Source organism: Emys orbicularis, chromosome 7 (assembly GCF_028017835.1).
Source record: "Emys orbicularis isolate rEmyOrb1 chromosome 7, rEmyOrb1.hap1, whole genome shotgun sequence".
NCBI classification, from domain to species: Eukaryota; Metazoa; Chordata; order Testudines; family Emydidae; genus Emys; species Emys orbicularis.
In genome coordinates this window covers 33,553,129-33,567,771 of record NC_088689.1, presented here as the reverse complement: position 1 = coordinate 33,567,771, position 14,643 = coordinate 33,553,129, and positions in this window count along the sequence as shown.

The window sequence follows — 14,643 nt, the reverse complement described above, 5'->3', positions numbered from 1 at the left end:
AGGTTACTGTCAGCTAGGGATGTAAATAACGTTTTAAAAAAGAAAATGTTTAAACTATTAAAATTTTACTGGTTAAATGTTTAACCCCCAGCGGAAGCACATCCGGAGTCCCAGCTGTCCCCTTTCCCCCACACACGGGTCCCAGCTGCCAGCCCGCGTGCCCGGGGCTCTGTTGGTGCAGGGGCAGCCGGGACCGTGGGGATGGGGAGCTGGTAGCCAGGACCCCAGGGATGGCTCGCAGACAGGGGATGGCAGACGGGATACGGGGGGGAGGGGAGGAATGGCAGTGAAGTCCCACAGCCAGAGTTTAAATGTTAACTGGAATACCTTACCGATAAGACCGATACTTATCGGTTAATCGGTTAACCGTTTAACATTTTACATCCCTACTGTCAGCAGTAATTTGAATTAGAATTTTAACTTGATTAGTATCAGAACAAACAGAAAATTTTATTCCAAAGGATTTGCTTTGTAAAGTCATATTTTGGTAACTGCACAATAAATCTGAAACTAGTCTTATTCCAGATTTATACTCCGGCATTTTATTAACAATGAATGAACAAAAAGCACTTGGAAAAAAATTTAGATTTTTTTTTCTCTTAAAAGTTCGTATCAACAGAACAAATGAGTGGCTTATTGTAATTGAACAAATTCAATACAAAACTAAAGGACTGGAGATTTACTGCTATTTATAGACCCGTAAACGGTGCTATAAAAGACCTTTTTGTCATTTATTCCAGCATCTTGACTGAGGGTGAATTTTTGCCTTAAAGTTTCTCTCTCATAAGAACAACCACATTGGGTCAGACCAAAGATCCATCTAGCCCAGTATCCTGTCTTCCGACAGTGGCCAATGCCAGGTGCCCAACAGGGAATGAACAGAACAGGTATTCATCAAGTGATCCATGCCCTGTCGCCCATTCCTAGCTTCTGGCAAACAGAGACTAGGGACACCATCCCTGTCCATCCTGGCCAATAGCCATTGATGGACCTATCCTCCATGAATTTACCTACTTCTTTTTTGAACGCTTTTATAGTCTTGGCCTTCACAACATCCTCTGGCAAAGAGTTCCACAGACTGAATGTGTGTTGTGTGGAAAAATACTTCCTTTTGTTTGTTTTAAACCTGCTGCCTAAAAGCTGTGTTATCCGGCCCTGTACCAACCGAAAAGCTAATCTTCATAGAAAGTCTGGTTTATAGTCCGGTTGGTGCGGGGCCGGCAGGCTCCCTACTTGGCTCCATGTGGCTCCCCGGAAGGGGCGACATGTCCCTGCTGCTCCTAAGCAGAGGAAAGGCCATAAGGAGTGCAGAGGGAGTGTGGAGCCAGCACTCAGAGCAGGGCGGGGGCAGCGTGCAGAGCCGTCTGCCACACCTCTGCCTAGGAGCAGCAGGGACAGGTCGCCACTTGCAGGGAGCCGCCCGAGGTGGGCGCCCCCCAGATCCAGCACCCCAAAGCCCCTCCTATGTCCCAACCCCCTGCCCTGAGCCCCCGCCACACCCAAACTCCCTCCCAGAGCCTATGCCCCGCACCCTTCCCCCCTGCCATGCCCCAACCCCCAGCCCCACACTCCCTCCCGCACCCAAACTCTTTCCTTAGCTAACTGGCATTTTTCATTTACCAGCACTCCCTATTCCCTCAACATGCTGGATAAAAAAAGCTTTTACTATAATTTCATTTGGTGACCCCTAGTTCTTGTGTTATGAGATGGGGTGACCACATCTGCATGCAGTATTCAAGATGTGGGCGTAACATGGAATTTATATAGAGGCAACATGATATTTTCTGTCTTATCTATCCCTTTCTTAATGATTCCCAACATTCCGTTCCCTTTTTTGACTGCCACTGCACATTGAGTGGAAGTTTTCAGAGAACTATCCACAATGACTTCAAGATCCTGCGGCCTGTGGCGCTTCCCGCAGCCCCCATTGGCCTGGAATGGCGAACCGCGGCCAGTGGGAGCTGCAGTCGGCCGAACCTGCGGACACTGCAGGTAAACAAATGTCTCGGCCTGCCAGCGGATTTCCCTGACGGGCCGCGTGCCAAAGGTTGCCAGTCCCTGACTTAGCTCATTGCAGGATCAGGGTGTCCAGGCCTGCATACAGCCCCATTAACTTCAGTGGAGTTCCATGTAGATGCAGGGGTCTGCCCAAATAAAGCTCACTGTGGGATCTGGACCTTAATTAGGCCAACTGAAAGCAGGGATAATAGTGTTTGTTTGCTTTTGCAAAGCACTGTGAGATCTGCAGATTAAAAAGCAATGGATGGAGTACATACAAACTAGTATTAATTACATTTTCCAGAGAAAGTAGATGAGATATATAACTCCCACTGACTTAAGCATGCATAGGTAAGAGCAGAATTTTGGCCTAGAACAGACAAGGGATTCTGGTAACATTCTCATTGTCTAGTCTTTCAGTCATGTAACAGATACGTTCTACATGAAGTTAAAAAATTTAGATGAAATCAAGAAAATCTGCATTGTATGTGAAAAGTTGTTAAAACAGTAAACTGGGAATCAAGAGACTCAAGCTGGCCTATTAGACATACTCCTTAGCTACCAAAGCAGTACTGCATGCACATAAAAATACAGGAAGGAAAAAAACAAGAGGATTTCCCAAGAGGGAAGGGAGAGAGAGATCATACAGGCCCCAGTCCCTCAATCTGATCTCCACGGCCACGTGGATCTATCTGTGCTGCTCCAATTTCAAGTTTGGAGGCAGAGCAGTTTCTCTCTTGTGCCACTTGTAGGATAGCCAGGGTACTGGAGTTATTAGCTACAATAGTAACTTTACTATTAACTGATAGTGAACATGCAGCATGAACCTATAGCTAAATTAATGAGGCTGAAAATCAGGAATTTGGGGTTATAGTCACAGTTTTGCTTCTGATCTTCTGTGTAACCTTGGTAAATTAATTAATCTCTCTGCCTACATTTCACTATTTGTAAAATGGGGATAGTGAAGCTTTATTTTCTTTCTGAATTGGTCTGAGACTTATGGACTAAATAACTGATTATTAGGTGATATTCACTGAGCCATCTAAATCACTTCAACTTTCTACAAAACAAACACATTCTTTCTGTGTTAGATCATTTAAACTAGTGTCTGATGAATATCTATTAGAAGCATGCAAGGCTTGTTATTCTGAGTATGATAAAATACATTTGCAAAACATAAAATATTAGAAGGATTGTGGCTTGTACTAAAGAAATGATCAGTCCTATTATTTGAACCTTTGATTTGCAGAGCTTGAAAGTAATGCACAAGCTACATTAAATACAGTGCAATCATATACGGAGCTTTAATATTATGCAGTCTCTGTTAATTCACTCAACATAAACTGCATTTTTAAAGAGTTAAGGGCTGACAAAAAATAAAGCAAATACATTCATGAGCAACATTTGAAACAACAGCAGTCAATCGAGTCACTAGGAAGGCACTCTGATGCTTACAATTTGGAGAGGAATAAAGCCTCTGAAATTGTTTTGCTTGTATTCATTTTTTTTTCAGACTCAAGATTGTTTGGATACAGTTTGCATTGAGTAATTTTATTTTTTTAGTTACACAATAGGTCCAATTATGCCTGCTCTGACACAGGGGGAGAAAATAATGCACAGGAGGCATCCATAATTGGGCTGTTTGCACTACGAGAGCCCAAGAGGGGAGGTTGGCTGGAGCTGGTAGAAGTATGCCAGTCCCTGAGGGGCTATTGTTGCTCAAGAATATAGCCCTGCCCCTATGGTGTACCAGAAAGTAAACACTGAAACTATTCAGTGGGCAGGAGTCGTCCAGCAGCCAGTAATAAGCATGCTCCCTCAGCACTCCTTGAGGTTATACCTGCTCCTAGCTTCTGTAGACACAATGCTTCTTTGTTATACCCTCTCTGACTGGATAACCTTGTATGATCCTTAGTTGGGCACATAATTTTTAGTTCAAAAGCAGTAAAACTTAAGTTGTCAGTGATGCTTTTTAGGAGGCATTAGGATGTACGAATCAGAGGCTAAATTATCTTAGTACAGGTATGTAGTATGTTTAGTCCCAGCACTTACATTTAATTCTGGGACTAAAACATTGTGGGGAATGTTCTAAGCACAAATGGGCAAGACTTCAAGTGGTGATGCTTTTTTTTTAATTGTTGGTTGTTGACTGTGATGAGATCCTTGGTTGGAAAGCATAAGTACAAACCATTATGGTTGGTTTATGAAGATGTTCTTACCAAAATAGAATGTCAGGGGAGCCAAAGCCTCTCAGGTAAAGTGCCAAATACACAGGATCATTCCATATAAAACGGAATATATGAGGTTTTGTGACCACCCAGCTATTGCTATTCATACATATTGATTTGGGGAATAAGAAACAAACTATCCCTTATTCTAATCACACAAGTGAGGGGACTGCACTTGGAATCGAAACCTTGCAAAACTGCATAGCTAATAAATGTGTATGTCAGTTATTGTTACTTTTTGGCCTGAGCAGTTAGCTAGTATTCCAGCCCTTGCTGGGTTGTTTCCATTAGGAGAAGAAATTGATCATGAGAGTCAGGTATTTCTCTGGTGCAATCCTGTTTATTTACAAAGAATGTACAGAAAGGTGTGTTCCCTGAACACAGTAAGAACAAACAGGCAGTTTCTTTGATCATAATTTCAAAGCCTGTCTCTCGAGCGTGTCTTGTGCCCCAAGAAGCTCTGTCTCTGCTCTCTCTTGGGGCAAGCTTTCTGCTACTTCTCTTGCTTTCTCCTGGCTTTCTTGTTGCTTTCTGCTTTACACACACAATTACACCCAAGCAATACCCAAACCCCTGAATTTTCAATCAGTCCTCTGCCCACATGGTTTAGCTTCTGCTCAGGCCTTTCCATGCAGGACAGTGCTTTGGGAAGTAGCATCTATTGTTTCATCTATCGCTACACAAGAGGCATTTAATTGCTCTTTCATTTAGTCTGATAGAAGGGTGCTTACTATACCAATTGACTTTAACCAGGTGATTGACGGCAGTCATTAACACCTTCCCCGGTAACATTATACAAGGACAACAAACGTGCATTAAAATCTATGTCTTTATTTTAAAACATCAGGACTGGCTAGTTTCCAGGTATTTTGGGTGAGTTTTCAGGGAGTGCAGTAATTTGCAAGCAGATAGAGGAGAGGCCAGACCAGGACTACTACGGAGAGCCAATCCCACCTTTCCAAGGCCAGGAACTTCTCTGCCTGCCTGGGAGCCTTGCCCTGCTGATGAATCTTGTGCTATGCAGCTCTGCCAAGATATGGCAGGGGCCGGAATTGGGGAAGAAAAGGAAGAGGGCCCACAGCTATACTCTGAGGCCAGCTCATGAAGAATGTAAGATAAGAGGGTGGTTTTGGAGCTTCAGGGGGTGCAAAGAAAAGACTAGGAAGGGTGTCTTTGAGCAGCTGAGTTGGGGAAGGAAACTGGAGACAGACACACTATCTGGGACATAAGCATTAAGATTCTAAGGGTTAAATCAGCATGTCTCAACATTGGATGAACCCCACCTCCCCATCTGGGAGCAGCAGACTGGGGTGGGGGGAGGGGTAGAGGAGAGATGCAATTTGGCATGGGGAAAGCTTCCCCAGATCCACCCTTCCTTTTTCTATAAGTTTGCTTCTGCTGCTACAGGTAAAATGATGGGCTTTCCTTCCTCCCTCTGTTTCTAATGTGGCTTGCTATGGTAATAGCTCATACATGCAACCCCTGCTTCTGTTCTTTGCACCCGTGACTTTGCTTCAAATGTGGGTGGCACCAATGTAGTCTCAAGCAGCCTTCTGATAGGTGGAATGGAATAGAGAGAGAGGGGAAATTAGATTTTTTTAAAATAGAACACCAGCAGTTAAAAATCAGTATTGTTTTACCTCTCATTAAATGAGAACTTCAGGTACAAGCGAGTCTCATCTTACGCGGGGGTTCCGTTCCGCGATTAGCGCGTAAAGCGAAAACCGCGTATAGTCAAAATTACATTGAGTTGAATGGTGGGCGGAATCGCCCGCACTACAAGTACAGTATTAAAATTGTTCTCTTTTTTTGTTTGTTTTTGTTTCGTTTTTCCGACCGCGTAAAGCTGAAATCGCGCATGTTAAATGCGCGTAAGATGCGACAGACCTGTACTGTGACAAATGGATAGAATGGGCATTCTAGTAATTTCACATCAGCTTCTTTTAGAACCCGGGTATCCTTTCTGAAATGCTATTTTGTCATTTCTTTTAGAAACATGGCTGCAGCTTTAAGCTATGGCCTCTGTTTGGAGCTTAGGGACAGGGTGAATTTAGTGGGGGAGTCACTGGAACTATGAAGAAGTGCATTAGTATTGCATCAGGAGTGGATCACACAAAAGTACACTTGGTTTATTGTTGGGAATTTTAAAATTTAAACTAAGAGTTATCAGGGAGGAGGGATAGTGGTTTGAGCATTGGCCTGCTAAACCCAGGGTTGTGAGTTCAATCCTTGAGGGGGCCATTTAGGGATCGCAGCAGGGGGAATCTGTCAGGGACAGTACTTGGTCCTGCTAGTGAAGGCAGGAGACTGGACTCGATGACCTTTCAAGGTCCCTTCCAGCTCTATGAGATAGGTATATCTCCATATAAAAAAAAACAACCCACTGAAATAGATTTTGTATAATTTTTTTACAAAATGTCCATTTCCTGCCTGATGTTTTCTGTACCAAGTTTCACTCTGGATTTAACTTTTATGTTTCAGTTATCACAGGTTTATAATTCAGTTTCATATTATAAAGCCAGGCAGATCCTGAATAACATAGTAAGATCCAGTATAGGATAAAGTGTTCCTAGATAAACTGTAAACAAAAAAGGGTGACATTGAGATTGGCTTAGACAATCTTGTGTGACAGGATAAACTTGTTTCAGTCTGTGCAGTGGGATATGCTCTGTAGCTGAAAATTGTGCAGAGGATCAAAAAGACTGCAAAAAGACTCTTGTACAAGAGACACTCCTACGTTCATTCAACTTGCATTGAGTTTTATCTATGGGAGTTTGGTAACCAAATTTCACCATTACAAGATTTTAAAACAGATCTCAGGGCGAGTAGTTTTTTATTTTAAAAATCCTGTTAAAGGCTTTTAAAGGAATGAACAAGTTTGAAGAATATCTGATTACACTGTGTAGCAGTTAGAATATAGAACAGAGGTGGGCAAACTATGGCCCGCGGGCCACATCCGGTCTGCGGGACCATTCTGCCAGGCCGCTGAGCTCCTGGCCTGGGAGGCTCCCGCAGCCCCTCCCCCGCTGTCCTCCCTCCCCTGCAGCCTCAGCTCACTGCGCTGCGGGCGCAATGCTCTGGGCAGCGGGGCTGCGAGCTCCTGGGGTAGCTCTGTGCTGAGCGGTGTGTGACTGGCTCCAGCCAGGTGGCGCGGCTGTAGCACCGCCAGCCACCGGTGCTCCAGGCAGTGTGGTAAGGGGGCAGGGAGCAGTGGGGATTGGATAGAGGGCAGGGGAGTTTGGGGGGTGGTCAGGGGCCGGGGATGTGGATAGGGGTCGGAGTGGTCAGAGGGTGGGGAACAGGGGGGTTGAATGGGGGCGGGGGTTTCGGGGGTGGTCAGGGAGAAGGGGTGGTTGGATGGGGCAGGGGTCTGGGGGTGAGGGGGTAGTCAGGAAGGAGAGGAGGGGTTGGATGGGGCGGCGGGGGGCAGACAGGGAGCAGGGTGGGTGGATGGAGCAGGGGTCCCGGGGGGGCCGTCAGGAATGAGAGGAAGGATTGGATGGGGGCAGTCAGGGGTGGGGGTTCCGAGGGCAGTCAGGGGACAGGGAGAAGGGGGGCTGGATGGGCAGGGGTCCCGGGGGGCAGTCAGGAAGGAGAGGGGTTGGTTGGATGGGGCGGTGGGGGGCAGCGGTGGGGGGTAGTTAGGGGTGGGGGGTCCGGGGGTGGTCAGGGACAGAGGGCAGGAGGGGTGGATGGGGATCCCGGGGGGGGGGGGGCTGTCAGGGGGAGAGAAGCGGGGGGGGGTCAGATAAGGGGTGGGGGCCAGGCCATGTCTGGCTGTTTGTGGAGGCACAGCCTCCCCTAACCGGCCGTCTATACAATTTCTGAAACCCAATGTGGCCCTCAGGCCAAAAAGTTTGCCCGCCCCTGATATAGAACTAAAGTCAGGAAACCTGGATTCCATTTTTAGCTGTCAGTGTTGAACTTTGTGACCTTAGGCAACTCGTTTAAACGTCAGTGCCTCAGTTTTACACCTATAAAATAGGGATCATATTACTTATTACTTTTCTAAAGTATTTTAACATCCTCTATGAAACGTGTTATATGTGCAAATTACTGTTTTTTACATTGAGTGTTTGTGTTACAAATAAAAAAGAGAAACAGGTCTTTTTGAAAGCAGGAATCTATTATATGGTTATTATGTGTTATATTATGAAACAGCTGAGTATTTATATAGAAAATCTTAATCTTTTGAATATTGTTAAGTGGCTTGAAATACTACTACTTGTTTCTTGTGAAGTGAAAGCTTAAACTTTGGATATGATTATCAGTTGTTATTATCTCCCCTAAATATTTTTCATCTTGAACAATCAAGATAATTTTATTGCTTTTTGTTTTAAAATGGTTATAATTTTGAATAAACCTATTTAACCATGGTTAATGTAGATAACCAAGTTACAAAGACATTTGGCATCATGTACAAAATACCATATTTGTTTCTGCCCTTGGGAAAGGATTGCTATTTTAATAAACCAAAAGCTCAACACATTTATTGAGGACCACATTTGAATGGTTTATGAAAGCAGCTCTCCAGCAATCCTTATTGTATGTGAGACTAAATAAATCATGTAAAGATATTCAAAGTTTCAGAGGTATTCAGAAATGAAACACTTACATTTATTAGACAAAGCTGTATTTAGTGGAATGTTCTGAAAAGCTTATATTACAGTAGTAATATATTTGCCTGAGTCTAAAGAGTTATATATAGGTAGCAGTGACATAACCCAGATCATAGCTCTCAAAGAAGCAGTAAGTATAGATAAAGGATCCAATCTTGCAAGCACTTATGATCAGATGTAGTGCTTACTACTGCAAGTAGTCCTGCCGATTCATAATAGTGCGTGTTACACTCACTCAGTCTGAAGTGCTTGCAGGTACTAAGAGTATGAAAGCCAGCACTTGTGCCATTTTCCCTAGGACTTTGATCGTCATCAGCAGTTTAAACACCCATTTATACCTGTAATTATGATTGCAGTCAAATTAAGTAAGACTTCTTCAACCGATGATTTGCCAACACTTTTTCAAAGCTATGAGAATAGGACTCCCTCACAAGGACTACTCATTAATGTAGAACATTGTACCTCTAGAAGTTCCAGAAAGGAAACATCCTTCAAGGATCCAAGCTGTGATTAGTTGGATTTCATCCCACTAATACAAGGAATGAATGAATTTTGAAATTGTCCTGAAATCCCTTCAGGAATTTAAGACCTCAAAACATTATACAGTCAAGAGGTGTATTATAAATGTGGTTCAGGTCATGTCGTGTGTCTAAAATCTTGACCTTGAAAATGACGGGAGGGGAAGAAATCCTATGTGCTCTGACACTGCCTCTAGCAGCTGATGAGTCTGGATGAAAAAAGATTGCTAGCAGTCCTGAAGAAGGCTGCTGCATGGTTTCATATAGATTGACAGATTTCAAGGTGAGAAGGGACCATTATAATATAATCTGATCACCTGCATAACGCAAGGCATAGAGCCTCACTTGGTAACTTCCGCATCAAGCTCAGAATGTCTTCCTAAAATATATGCTATAACTCAAACAGACAATCAATCTTGATTTAAAGAATTCAAGAGATGGAGAATCTACCATGTTCCTAGGTAAACTATTCCAGTGGTAAACTATTCCACCCTCACTATTCCACTTTATTTCTAGTCAATTCGTCTATCTTCTGCTTCTAACCATTTAAATCTCGTTATGCCTTTCACTGCTAGATTAAAGAGTCATCTATTTCCTGAAGAAGCTGTCAGCCATGCCAAATAAACACACTTGGTGGAGGTGATAATGCCCTGGTAAAAGGAAAAATTAAGTTATAAGGCAAATTGTCTTGTCCAAGGTGCTACTCATCTCCTGCATCTGTCATGTTGATTCAGAGAGCAGAATCACTTGAGAGTGCTTTCAGAGAAACTATGCCAGGATAATAATAGTATGGCATGAAGTCTAAAAGTTACTTTATAAACTTTCTCCACTTCAGTGACTCTTTGCTGAAGGGTGTGCACATACCTCACCATTGCCCCATATTTCACAGAGGAAACATTTGGAGAAAAAATGTAATTTCTTATCTTGGGCTTTGGGAGCAAGCTCCCATTGCTAAAATGCAGAACCTAATGATCTGATATTGCCACAGAGCTGACTTCCCCTTTGGGAACTCAGTGAAAGATCAGGTCTAGTATAGGGTTGTTTGTTTATTTTAAAAATATTAGATATTGAATGTCTCCAGCAAATACATTTGGTGGAACAGTTTGAGTCAAATGGATGAAAATTGCAAAGATCTCCCCCGCTCAAAATGCATAGGTACAAATTTTGTTTAACCCTAAATTCAACCTGGGGGTGTTGATGTAATTGTGTTTGCAAACTCATGTTGCCACATAATGTTAAGGTGCAATACCAGTTTAGCTAATTCTGCTGGGATGGTCACATAGATGCTAGGAGCTTGCTCTTGCTGTATAACATCTCTTTAAGAGCACTGCTTCTCCCTGAAGCCAGCCCCTTCTAGACACCAGAAATCTGAAAACTTCTGGGATGGCACTATAATAAGATGACATCACAGTACAAATGTCAGCCAATTGTGACACGGTGTATGTCTTTGGTTGGGGAAATTAATGCAAGCTGGGAATTCTTTGATTGTAACATCATTAGTTCTTTATCGCTAAGAAAAGGATTAAGAAAACAAATTGGTTTCACTTTGAATTTCTTGCATGCTTAGGTTAATAAAGTACAAAGGTCATCATAAGAAGTTATTGATAAAGCTAAGCCTCAGACTGTTAAAAATAACATTATTTATGGCACACAAACCTAACAGTCCAATTAACTCATAAACCATGATAGACCCTCCTCCCGCCCATGCCCCTTCACTGAAAGGGACTGCAAGGGTTGCAGCATTCTGCCCTGTGCCACCATAGATATCCCTCTTACACCTGGGGTGTTCCTCCATGGGGAGATCTGTTAGCTTTCCAGTTCCTGTATGTTGGCTCTGCTGGTTTACAGGCCAGGGCTGTGGGAAGCCCTAGAATTGGGGCCAGAGAGTGGCTTGTCTAGCAGGAAAATCTAAAAGCTCCAAATTCCTGGTCTTACCCAGATGCTAAGATCTATATTCAAGAGAGATGGTAAAAAATATACTTCTGAAATCATACATGCAGCACTGTATCTGTAAAATGAGGATAGAGAAAGAGAAAAATAAAACCAAGCTAATAAACAGTTATTATTTATTATTAAAACTAGCCCCAGCAGATTTTCTGACCCTGAAGCTCTAGCAATGATGTGCAGCTCAAGAAAGTAAACAATAAGAGAACACAACATTATATTTAAAAAGAGAGAGAGAAAGAGATCCCTGTAAGTATTCCCAGACAAAACTATTTCTCTTCAAAATTTCCATTAATAGAAGAAAGGATTAAAATGAAGGGGAAAACGCTTTTGTGTAGTTGAGGCTTTCTCCCTTGTACTGAGCATGCTCCAGCTGACTGCTTATAAAGCCAGGTTGTTCTGCCATGCCACAGATTAAAGGAAACTTTGAGGAGGGAGTCATTAAATGGAGGACTCCTCTAGCCAGGAGTTTCCAAGAGAATTAGATATTTCCCCTTTTGAAAGGTAAGTTTAGCAACATTATTTCACTCTTCTAACAGTTTCTTCTATTACAAGACTCTGTTACGCTTAAGGGTAACCTAAATAAGGACACTTATTCTAGAAAGGGAGGATAGTAACTTACAAAATTCTCCAATGAAAAATAGTGTGGCTTAAAGTCCCAAGAGAGGAAGCAGCAAGAAAGTTATTGCTGAACAAGACTTGCTAAGCAGTCCTGTTTCAGCATTAGAGGGGGAAAGAAAAATAACTTTCCCTTAAAAGCAAATGATATTTCCTGTAAGTACTAACTACCAAATATGATCCATCTTTTAGACCCTGCTGCTCCCCACACATACAGCTTTCCTTATTTCTTTAATTTGCTGCTTTATTTAATTAGTGCCCATAGACATTGTCATGGGAGTATTGCTTCCACTCAAAGCCTTTGCTTGACCCTGCAGACCTTACTCATGTGGTTAGTCCTTTTGCTCTGTCTTCTCTTGAGCTTCCACCCTCTCCTTTCCTGTGAAACTGCCCACTCAGAAGATCACAAAAGTAATCTTTCTTTCCGTATCTATGATCTGTTCTCTGTGCTCATTCTCCTTCATCTCTCTAGTGCAGTGGTTCCCAAACTAGGGTTTGTGAAATGTTACAGGGAGTTATGGGGGGGGATTCCCTAATGGTGGACAGAGCTATCCCTAGGGACCCTGGGCAGCATGGGGCCAGCAGCTTCCAAGAGCTAAGCAGATCAAAGCAAGCATATCTATCACACTGAGAAGATTTAAACTTCAAGACTCCTTATAAGAAATGGAAAGGGAGGTGGATATTTTTTGCTGTTTTTAAAATTAAATAGGCTGCTAGTATTGTTTTTAAAATCATTATGAACAATTTTAAGCTTTGTTGTAATGTGCGTTTTGCCTGGACTGCTCAAGACCTGAATGCTTGTGTAGAAGGAATTCTTCGAGCAGAGGGATAGCTCAGTGGTTTGAGCATTGGCCTGCTAAACCCAGGGTTGTGAGTTCAATCCTTGAGGGGGGCCACTTAGGGATCTGAGGCAAAAATCAGTATGTGGTCCTGCTAGTGAAGGGAGGGGGCTGGACTTGATGACCTTTCAAGGTCCCTTCTAGTTATACAAGATAAGTATATCTCCATATATTTATTTATCTTTGTGCTGTTTCACAGCTGATACTCCTTTATGAAACATATAAGACAAGGCTCCTAACAGGTGTATTCAAAGTGATACAAGCTACGAAAGTGAGATCTAGGAAGAGTGTTGCCATTTTCATGTAACCCTTCTGCCCGTCAGAGTTGGCAGCAACAAGGGCCGGGTTCAGTGTCTAGGGGTTTTGTTTTAATAACACAATGCAAAACCAGCTCGAGCCCCCACCCAGTGACCTGGGACAATTACATACCAACCCCCTGGGTGCCTCTAAGAGGCAATACTTCCCCTCTCGCAAGCACGGAGTCTGAGTGTAGCAAAAGCCTTTTAATAAAGGAGGGAAAAACAATGCGGCATTATCTTGGGGAAACACCACAAACCGGATTCATAACACAAACCATGAGGAAAAGACCCACCCCCAAGTTAATTTGGCAGTGTCCTTTTCCCCTTAGGGTCCAGCAACCCAACAGTCACCCCACCCACAGTTTCTGACCTTGGTCAGTGCAGCCCCCAGAGTTCAGAAGTTCATCTGCAGAGTTTACCTCCCAGCCTGGGTGGAAGTGGGGGGAGGTATGGAGGGTATCTTACATGCTCCGCTGCTCGGGTTGACGGCAGAGTGCCATGTCTCTCCATGGGGTTCTGCTGCAATCTTCACCACCAGCTGCGCCTCTCCGCCAGTTGTCCTGCTGGCCACTCTGCTCTGCTCTCCGCCAGCCAGCTATCTGCTCCGCTCTGCTCCACTCGCCGTCCTGCTATCCGCTCCACCAACTTGTCTTCAGGCTCCCCCCCACTTAACACAGCACTTAGTAACTTCAGCTCTTTAGTGACTTCAGCTCTCAGTGAATTTAGCTGGTAGGGGAGCCTCAGTGCTGGTGCACCACTAGCCCAAAGTAGGTCTAATGCTTAGATCTAGGTATCAGTGATTTCAGCTCTATAGCATATAACAAGACTCCTAATGGAGTCAAAATTGGCTCTGTTATTACACTGGAGAGAAGAGAGATAAAAGTGGTGTTTAGGGGCCTACACTACCAGGTACACATACCTATCCCCCACCTCTCTCAGTTCACTGGGCTTTGGAACCCATGTCCCTTGCCTAGTGAGTGCTGCTAGGTAGAAGGCGAATCCCTCCATCATAAAATGCCAAGTACAGTTCTACTGTCCTTGATAACCAGGATAACAATGCTTTATTACTCCTGCCCCAATAACAGACTGGGGATCCCACAGCAGCCAAAGTGACCATTTGGGCAGGCAGTCCAACATGTTAGGCAGGGTGAGTGTGCCCATGCAAATGAGATCAGACGCTGATGTCCTTTTCCACAGCTCACCACCAGATGTCAGGGTAACGCTCATTCTGACTGCTTACATTCATAATGTAATAAAAATACTGTAATGATAAATAATAATAATAATAAATAGTGTGTAATAAGCATGTCATAAAATCAAATTTTATATTTCCAAGATCACTGCTTTATACTCAGGTAAAGGAGAAAATCCCTGGAAATATTCATTTTTAGTAGGGGGTTCACGAGACTTGACATTTTAGTGAAAGGGGTTCACAGGTTGTTAAGGTTTGGGAACCACTGCTCTAGTGCTTACGAACTTCATGAGAGCCTCTCTTTTTTGGACTTCTGTAGCTGTGTCCTTTCTTTCTTCATTTTCTGTGTTGCTGATGACTCATTTAACACTATTTTTGAAAAATCCTT